This window comes from Oncorhynchus keta, chromosome 10, assembly GCF_023373465.1.
Source record: "Oncorhynchus keta strain PuntledgeMale-10-30-2019 chromosome 10, Oket_V2, whole genome shotgun sequence".
NCBI lineage: Eukaryota > Metazoa > Chordata > Actinopteri > Salmoniformes > Salmonidae > Oncorhynchus > Oncorhynchus keta.
In genome coordinates this window covers 76982380-76991865 of record NC_068430.1, presented here as the reverse complement: position 1 = coordinate 76991865, position 9486 = coordinate 76982380, and the positions used below count along the sequence as shown (strand labels likewise).

General features: G+C 45.9%; 1 long non-coding RNA gene across 4 annotated transcripts; it reads left to right on the top strand.

Moving 5' to 3' along the window:
• LOC118371349 (uncharacterized) lies at positions 1-7053 on the top strand. 4 transcript variants are annotated; one of them, XR_008146377.1, is made up of 8 exons: positions 1-111; positions 4177-4254; positions 4513-4842; positions 5050-5453; positions 5686-5888; positions 6194-6457; positions 6770-6860; positions 7014-7053. It is a non-coding gene; the product is annotated as an uncharacterized LOC118371349 (long non-coding RNA). The 4 variants fall into 4 exon arrangements; XR_008146376.1 differs by having other exon boundaries at positions 4513-4900; positions 4949-5453; XR_008146375.1 differs by lacking the exon at positions 5050-5453.
• Positions 7054-9486: the final 2433 nt, after the last annotated feature.

Sequence of the window (9486 nt, the reverse complement as noted above, 5' to 3'; positions counted from 1 at the left end):
GTTGACTCCCTGTACAATACCTCTCCCTTTCACTTCACTCTAAGTACTCTTAACAATATCTTGAAATATAGTTTCTGGTTATTTGTTTTCAGTCAAGTCATATTATTGAGGGTAATGTATCATTTTACTTGTTGTTACGTTTTGAGCTGTGGTTGTTACATCAGGGCCAGTATTCATAAAGTGTCTCAGTGTAGGAGTGTTGATCTACGTAGGGATGAGATGATTAACCAGGGTAAAAAAGACATGCAAACAAACATTGTAGCACTGCAGTGTGTGTGTGCATGTGGGCCTGTGTGTGTGTCTGCGTGTGACACAGTTGATTTATCTGAGGGCCCTTCAGGACCAGACTGATAGGGAGTAGAGTTGACATCTATACTGTATAGGATGTGTTTGAACTTTTCTACATCCATAACAACCAGCTCTCTAGACTTTGATACAGACTCCATGGGCTTATTTGCCTTCCCTACACATGGTCTCTCCTACAGATGGTATCCGTGTATGAGCATTATCAGCCAGAAGTCCCCACAAGAATAGTAAACGGACAAAAATGTTGTTAGTTCCCACAAGATCAAATGCATGTTCTAGGGGGTTTAGGGTTAAGTTGAATGAATGAATGAATGAGGTTTAGGAGCTAGGGTTAGTAGGTTTTGGGGTCAAGGTAAAGGAAAATAGGATTGTGAACAGGACTGAATTGTGTCCCCACAAGGTTTTAACACGGGGCGAGACACGTAATACACGGGGCGAGACATGTAATAACACGGGGCTAGACATGTAATAACACGGGGCGAGACACGTAATAACACGGGGCGAGACACGTAATACACGGGGCGAGACACGTAATAACACGGGGCGAGACACGTAATAACACGGGGCGAGACACGTAATAACACGGGGCGAGACACGTAATAACACGGGGCGAGACACGTAATAACACGGGGCGAGACACGTAATACCACGGGGCGAGACAGGTAATAACACGGGCGAGACATGTAATAACACGGGGGGCGAGACACGTAATACCACGGGGCGAGACACGTAATAACACGGGGCGAGACACGTAATAGACATGGGCGAGACACGTAATAACACGGGCGAGACACGTAATAACACGGGGCGAGACAGGTAATACACGGGGCGAGACACGTAATAACACGGGGCGAGACATGTAATACCAAGGGGGCGAGACATGTAATAACACGGGCTAGACACGTAATAACACGGGGCGAGACAGGTAATACACGGGGCGAGACACGTAATAACACGAGCACGGGGCGAGACATGTAATACCACGGGGCGAGACATGTAATACACGGGCGAGACATGTAATACCACGGGGCGAGACACGTAATACACGGCGAGCGAGACACGTAATAACACGGGGCGAGACACGTAATAACACGCACGGGCGAGACACGTAATAACACGGGGCGAGACACGTAATAACACGGGGCGAGACACGTAATAACACGGGGCGAGACACGTAATAACACGGGGCGAGACACGTAATAACACGGGGCGAGACACGTAATAACACGGGGCGAGACACGTAATACCACGGGGCGAGACATGTAATAACACGGGGCGAGACACGTAATAACACGGGGCGAGACAGGTAATAACACGGGGCGAGACACGTAATAACACGGGGCGAGACACGTAATACCACGGGGCGAGACATGTAATAACACGGGGCGAGACACGTAATAACACGGGGCGAGACACGTAATAACACGGGGCGAGACAGGTAATACACGGGGCGAGACACGTAATAACACGGGGCGAGACATGTAATACCACGGGGCGAGACATGTAATAACACGGGGCTAGACACGTAATAACACGGGGCGAGACAGGTAATACACGGGGCGAGACACGTAATACACGGGGCGAGACACGTAATAACACGGGGCGAGACACGTAATACCACGGGGCGAGACACGTAATACACGGGGCGAGACACGTAATACACGGGGCGAGACACGTAATAACACGGGGCGAGACAGGTAATACACGGGGCGAGACACGTAATAACACGGGGCGAGACACGTAATAACACGGGGCGAGACAGGTAATACACGGGGCGAGACACGTAATAACACGGGGCGAGACACGTAATAACACGGGGCGAGACACGTAATACCACGGGGCGAGACACGTAATACACGGGGCGAGACACGTAATACACGGGGCGAGACACGTAATAACACGGGGCGAGACACGTAATAAACGGGGCGAGACACGTAATAACACGGGGCGAGACACGTAATAACACGGGGCGAGACACGTAATAACACGGGGCGAGACACGTAATAACACAGGGCGAGACACGTAATAACACAGGGCGAGACACGTAATAACACAGGGCGAGACACGTAATACACGGGGCGAGACACGTAATACACGGGGCGAGACACGTAATAACACGGGGCGAGACACGTAATAACACAGGGCGAGACACGTAATACACGGGGCGAGACACGTAATACACGGGGCGAGACACGTAATAACACGGGGCGAGACACGTAATAACACGGGGCGAGACACGTAATAACACGGGGCGAGACACGTAATAACACAGGGCGAGACACGTAATAAACGGGGGCGAGACACGTAATAACACGGGGCGAGACACGTAATAACACGGGGCGAGACACGTAATAACACGGGGCGAGACATGTAATACCACGGGGCGAGACACGTAATAACACGGGGCGAGACACGTAATAACACGGGGCGAGACACGTAATAACACGGGGCGAGACACGTGAGACACGTAATAACACGGGGCGAGACACGTAATACACGGGGCGAGACACGTAATACACGGGGCGAGACACGTAATACACGGGGCGAGACACGTAATACACGGGCGAGACAGGTAATAACACGGGGCGAGACACGTAATACACGGGGCGAGACACGTAATAACACAGGGCGAGACACGTAATACACGGGGCGAGACACGTAATAACACGGGGCGAGACACGTAATAACACGGGGCGAGACACGTAATAACACGGGGCGAGACACGTAATACACGGGGAGAGACACGTAATAACACGGGGCGAGACACGTAATAACACGGGGCGAGACACGTAATAACACGGGGCGAGACACTTAATAACACGGGGCGAGACACGTAATAACACGGGGCGAGACACGTAATAACACGGGGCGAGACACGTAATAACGGGGCACGGGGCGAGACACGTAATAACACGGGGCGAGACACGTAATAACACGGGCGAGACACGTGAGACACGTAATAACACGGGGCGAGACACGTAATAACACGGGCGAGACACGTAATACACGGGCGAGCACACGTAACACACGGGCGAGACACGTAATACACGGGCGAGACAGGTAATAACACGGGGCGAGACACGCACGGGCGAGACACGTAATAACACGGGCGAGACACGTAATAACACGGGGGCGAGACACGTAATAACACGGGGCGAGACACGTAATACACGGGGCGAGACACGTAATACACGGGGCGAGACACGTAATACACGGGCGAGACAGGTAATAACACGGGGCGAGACACGTAATACACGGGGCGAGACACGTAATAACACGGGGCGAGACACGTGAGACACGTAATACACGGGCGAGACAGGTAATAACACGGGGCGAGACACGTAATACACGGGGCGAGACACGTAATACACGGGGCGAGACACGTAATAACACGTAGCACGAAAGCCAAAGGAACAATGCACAGGTACTCACAAGACCAACAGACATGGAAACAATACCTGACCAAGACAATGGTGAACAAAGGGCACATTTATATAATTGCTAATCAGAGGAAATGGGAACCAGGTGTGCGTAATTAGACAACTCAGTGATGCCTAGAAAGCCAGTGACGTAGACTTCCAGAACTGGTGCACAGAATGAGCAGCAGTACTGGAGGATCCCTGACATTTAGAAGCCTTTATAAACCTTGAATACACTACAAGTTTGCATTTCCAGGAAGCAGGAAAATTATCGACAACAAAAGAGTGATCAAATTAAGATCCACGTCTGTAGCACAATACAACACAACGCAATATGAGCCTGGTTCATTTTTAGTAATGAGGCCCTGTACCCCATTTACAGTTTCTACTTCAATGTATCAGGTGGAGTTATTCACCAGCTATAGAGTGAGTTGTTGTTTATGTTTCTAAGACTGCAGGGTGGGAGATGCAACAATGTCCTTGAGAACAGCAGGAAGTGTGTTGGTGGTCTTTCTCTGGTCTGTAGCAGGTATGGTCTCATTCTTATCTTTAAGTTGATCTGTTTAATAATCTACAAACACTTATAAAAGGTTAAGAATCATAATGTTATTCTAGTGTGTTCTGTTAGGCGTCTCCACTTCACTTAAATAGTTATCTGTGGTTTCCATTCACACTGAACTCAGGAACTATGGCAACAAAACCTGTGTGAACAAACCCTACAGTCAGTGTGAGCCAAAAGACCCCGTTCTCATTCTGATACCATTGTGTTGTGTGACTTGTGTTTCAGTGGTACTGGGTCAGGATGGCTGGAGTGTTACATACACCACTCAGAGTATCTGTACCTTGAAGGGGTCATCAGTGGATCTGTTCTGCTCTTACACATATCCCAGTGGTCATAAAGTCACAACAACCTTCTGGTTCACTGAAATTGTAAATCTGAGAGACGACCCAGACAACAAAGGTCGTGTGACGTACCGTAGTGATAGGATGAATGGCCACACCCTGAAAATCACAGACCTGAGAGAGAGTGACTCAGCTGAGTACAAGTTCACATTTATAACAGATCAGACTGGAGAGAAATATACTGGTGATCCTGGAGTCACTCTGTCTGTTACAGGTACAGTAACATTCTATATACTGGTGATCCTGGAGTCACTCTGTCTGTTACAGGTACAGTTACATTCTATATACTGGTGATCCTGGAGTCACTCTGTCTGTAACAGGTAACATTCTATATACTGGTGATCCTGGAGTCACTCTGTCTGTTACAGGTACAGTTACATTCTATATACTGGTGATCCTGGAGTCACTCTGTCTGTTACAGGTACAGTTACATTCTATATACTGGCGATCCTGGAGTCACTCTGTTACAGGTACAGTAACATTCTATATACTGGTGATCCTGGAGTCACTCTGTTACAGGTACAGTTACATTCTATATACTGGTGATCCTGGAGTCACTCTGTCTGTTACAGGTACAGTTACATTCTATATACTGGTGATCCTGGAGTCACTCTGTTACAGGTACAGTAACATTCTATATACTGGTGATCCTGGAGTCACTCTGTTACAGGTACAGTAACATTCTATATACTGGTGATCCTGGAGTCACTCTGTCTGTTACAGGTACAGTTACATTATATATACTGGTGATCCTGGAGTCACTCTGTCTGTTACAGGTACAGTAACATTCTATATACTGGTGATCCTGGAGTCACTTTGTAACAGGTACAGTAACATTCTATATACTGGTGATCTGTTTAATGACTCTGTTACAGGTACAGTGATATTATATATAGTGTTGATGTGTTTAATTGGTTCTGGAAAAGTGTCTTGATTTGTATTTAAATAATATAAATATGAAAGTATGCATTTAATAGGAATGTCTGAATTGATGATTGAGAACATCCACTAGACAACAAGTCATTATGGGTTTTATTTATTTTGTTATCTACTCCAGACCTGCAGGTGAAGGTGGCCACTACATGGTGGTCAACTACACTGACCTGTAGCACCACCTGTACTCTGACTGGTAACCCCACCTACACCTGGTACAGGAACAGTAAGATTGTACAAAAGGACCCCTCCCCTCGTACACATTCTACTTTAAAAGTGAAGACAGCTTCTACTGTGCTGTAAAAGGCATCAATTCTCCTGCAGTGTGTGAGTGTGACTAAAACACTTTTTAAAGTCTGTCAAAATTATCCAATCATTGGTTAGTGTTGATATGCAGTGGAACAGATATGAAATCTATCTATTATTTCAATCTTTGTCCAAGTTCCATGATTGTACTCATCTCATTACTGTAGTAACTACAAGTACTTCACAAACACTGTATTGTTACATTAATGTCTAATTTCCACATATTTATATGAATATTTAATTTATTTTAATCATAAATCCAAGTTCCATGATGCTCCTCATGTAAAGCTCTATGTATGAACAATGTGTTACATATTGTCCACCAGACGGCCCAAAGAAAACCTCAGTGTCAGTCAGTCCCTCTGGTGAAATAGTGGAGGGCAGTTCAGTGACTCTGACCTGCAGCAGTGATGCCAACCCACCTGTGGACAAATACACCTGGTACAAGAAGAACGTAACCTCACCAAAAGCATCAGGACAGAGTTACAGCATCACTAACATCATCTCTGAGGACAGAGGAGAATATTACTGTGAGGCCCAGAATACAATAGCTTCTAAGATCTCTACAGCTCAGATGATCATTGTAACAGGTAAAGTTACATCTTCAATACTTCAAAACAAAACTACATGGTTCATTCTAATGTTAATACTTTGAATTTGGCTTTTTTTAAACTTTGGTTTATCATTAAACATTGAGTGTACAAAACATTAAGAACACCTGCTCTTTCCATGACATAGACAGACTGACCAGGTGAATCCAGGTCCCCCTTTATTTGATGTCACTTGTTAAATCCTCTTCAATCAGTGTGGATGAAGGGGAGGAGACAAATTTGACCAAATTATATTTGTTTTTAGTTCATTATATCATGCCATTTACTCATATCATCCATATTTTATTATAGGGAAACAAACCTCAGTTCTGACTGCAGCTGTAGGGATCACAGTGTTTATTCTGGTTCTCATCCTCTTTCTCCCTTGCTTCATGTGGTTCAGGTGACATACATTTTGTTTTACCTTAGCACCCTGATTTGTTATGAATGCATTAATATATTCATTCATTCATTCATTAATGTGCAAAACTGTTTGTAACATGTCAACTTCCACTGGAGGTCAGTAGAGTAGAGCTCACTCTGTCCCTCATTACAGGAGATCCACAGGAGGAAGTGATGTCACAGCAGACACACAGGTGATGATATCAGCTATGCCTCCACACCTGGTGACATGAATTTACTATGTCATGACAGTCTCTCTCATACTGTTACCATGACAACTCTCTCTTTCTCTCTGCACAGAGTGTCCATCCCTGACCCTAACAGTGACTCCAACATGGACACGTACACAGCTCTGAACATGAAGACCAGGTCCCCAGAGTATGACACCCTGGCAGTACGTGTGTGTGTGTTTGTGTTTGTGTGTGTGTTTGTATCCATAAAAATGTTATATAGTGGTGTGTAATGTGACCATTCGTTTTCTTTCAGAATGTGAGGACTCCTCTAGTGACACAGTCCTTCAGATAGATGCTGAGCCCTCAGATTATGAGAACTGTAGAGAACCACCACATAACCTGGACTGAAGAGATCCACCACAGAACCTGAACTGAAGAGATCCACCACAGAACCTGGACTGAAGAGAACCACCACAGAACCTGGACTGAAGAGAACCACCACATAACCTGGACTGAAGAGATCCACCACAGAACCTGAACTGAAGAGATCCACCACAGAACCTGGACTGAAGAGAACCACCACAGAACCTGGACTGAAGAGAACCACCACAGAACCTGGACTGAAGAGAACCACTACAGAACCTGGACTGAAGAGCTTCAGCACCAAACCAAAGCTAGGATTTACACCTCTATTCTCCTATCATACTGCTATCATATCTAGAAGGGTTTCCAGATAATGAGCTTTAACTTTTTTTAAATGATGTCATTATTTTTATTTTCTTGTAAAGTTAAGGAAAGGGAAAGGGGATACCTAGTCAATTGTACAACTGAATGCATTCAACTGAAATGTGTCTTCCGCATTTAACCCAACCCCTCCTAAACTTTAACTTCTGAGTAAATGCTGGAGCTGAATTATCTTTCCTTGTAATGATAATTGTGTATATTGATGAGAAATAAGATCGATTATACTTCTGCTCTTTTCTATGGGATTTGACCATTTGTAGATTCTCTGTAACACATAAAGCTTCTCTGTTTACTCTCTGTAGATTAATATTATGTTTCTGCTCTTTTTCTATGGGATTTGCCTTTTCCAGATTTTACAACAAAAATAGGCCGACATTTCTCAGTGACTAAAATTGATTTACATTTACATTTACATTTAAGTCATTTAGCAGACGCTCTTATCCAGAGCGACTTACAAAATGGTGCATTCACCTTATGACATCCAGTGGAACAGCCACTTTACAATAGCGCATCTAAATCTTAAAGGGGGTGAGAAGGATTACTTTATCCTATCCTAGGTATTCCTTAAAGAGGTGGGGTTTCAGGTGTCTCCGGAAGGTGGTGATTGACTCCGCTGTCCTGGCGTCATGAGGGAGTGTGTTCCACCATTGGGGAGCCAGAGCAGCGAACAGTTTTGACTGGGCTGAGCGGGAACTGTACTTCCTCAGTGGTAGGGAGGCGAGCAGGCCAGAGGTGGATGAACGCAGTGCCCTTGTTTGGGTGTAGGGCCTGATCAGAGCCTGGAGGTACTGAGGTGCCGTTCCCCTCACAGCTCCGTAGGCAAGCACCATGGTCTTGTAGCGGATGCGAGCTTCAACTGGAAGCCAGTGGAGAGAGCGGAGGAGGCGGGGTGACGTGAAGAACTTGGGAAGGTTGAACACCAGACGGGCTGCGGCGTTCTGGATGAGTTGTAGGGGTTTAATGGCACAGGCAGGGAGCCCAGCCAACAGCGAGTTGCAGTAATCCAGACGGGGAGATGACAAGTGCCTGGATTAGGACCTGCGCCGCTTCCTGTGTGAGGCAGGGTCGTACTCTGCGGATGTTGTAGAGCATGAACCTACAGGAACGGGCCACCGCCTTGATGTTAGTTGAGAACGACAGGGTGTTGTCCAGGATCACGCCAAGGTTCTTAGCGCTCTGGGAGGAGGACACAATGGAGTTGTCAACCGTGATGGCAAGATCATGGAGCGGGCAGTCCTTCCCCGGGAGGAAGAGCAGCTCCGTCTTGCCGAGGTTCAGCTTGAGGTGGTGATCCGTCATCCACACTGATATGTCTGCCAGACATGCAGAGATGCGATTCGCCACCTGGTCATCAGAAGGGGAAAGGGAAGATTAATTGTGTGTCGTCTGCATAGCAATGATAGGAGAGACCATGTGAGGTTATGACAGAGCCAAGTGACTTGGTGTATAGCGAGAACAGCTTTTATTACTTCTAGCTCTTGGACCAGGTTTCTCCTAATTATTTACTTTGTATTCCTGTCAGACATTATTGCACATTTTATATTCACTATTTTAGATACATTAAATACGTTTACCTTTGCAGTTTTTACAATTTGGTTTGGTGTCAATACAGTATAAGTGCAATGTTGTAAATAAGCTCAAAGTTTAGGACAATAAATATATTAATTAGTTCATTAACTATTAATACATTGATTCATAACTATTTCCATT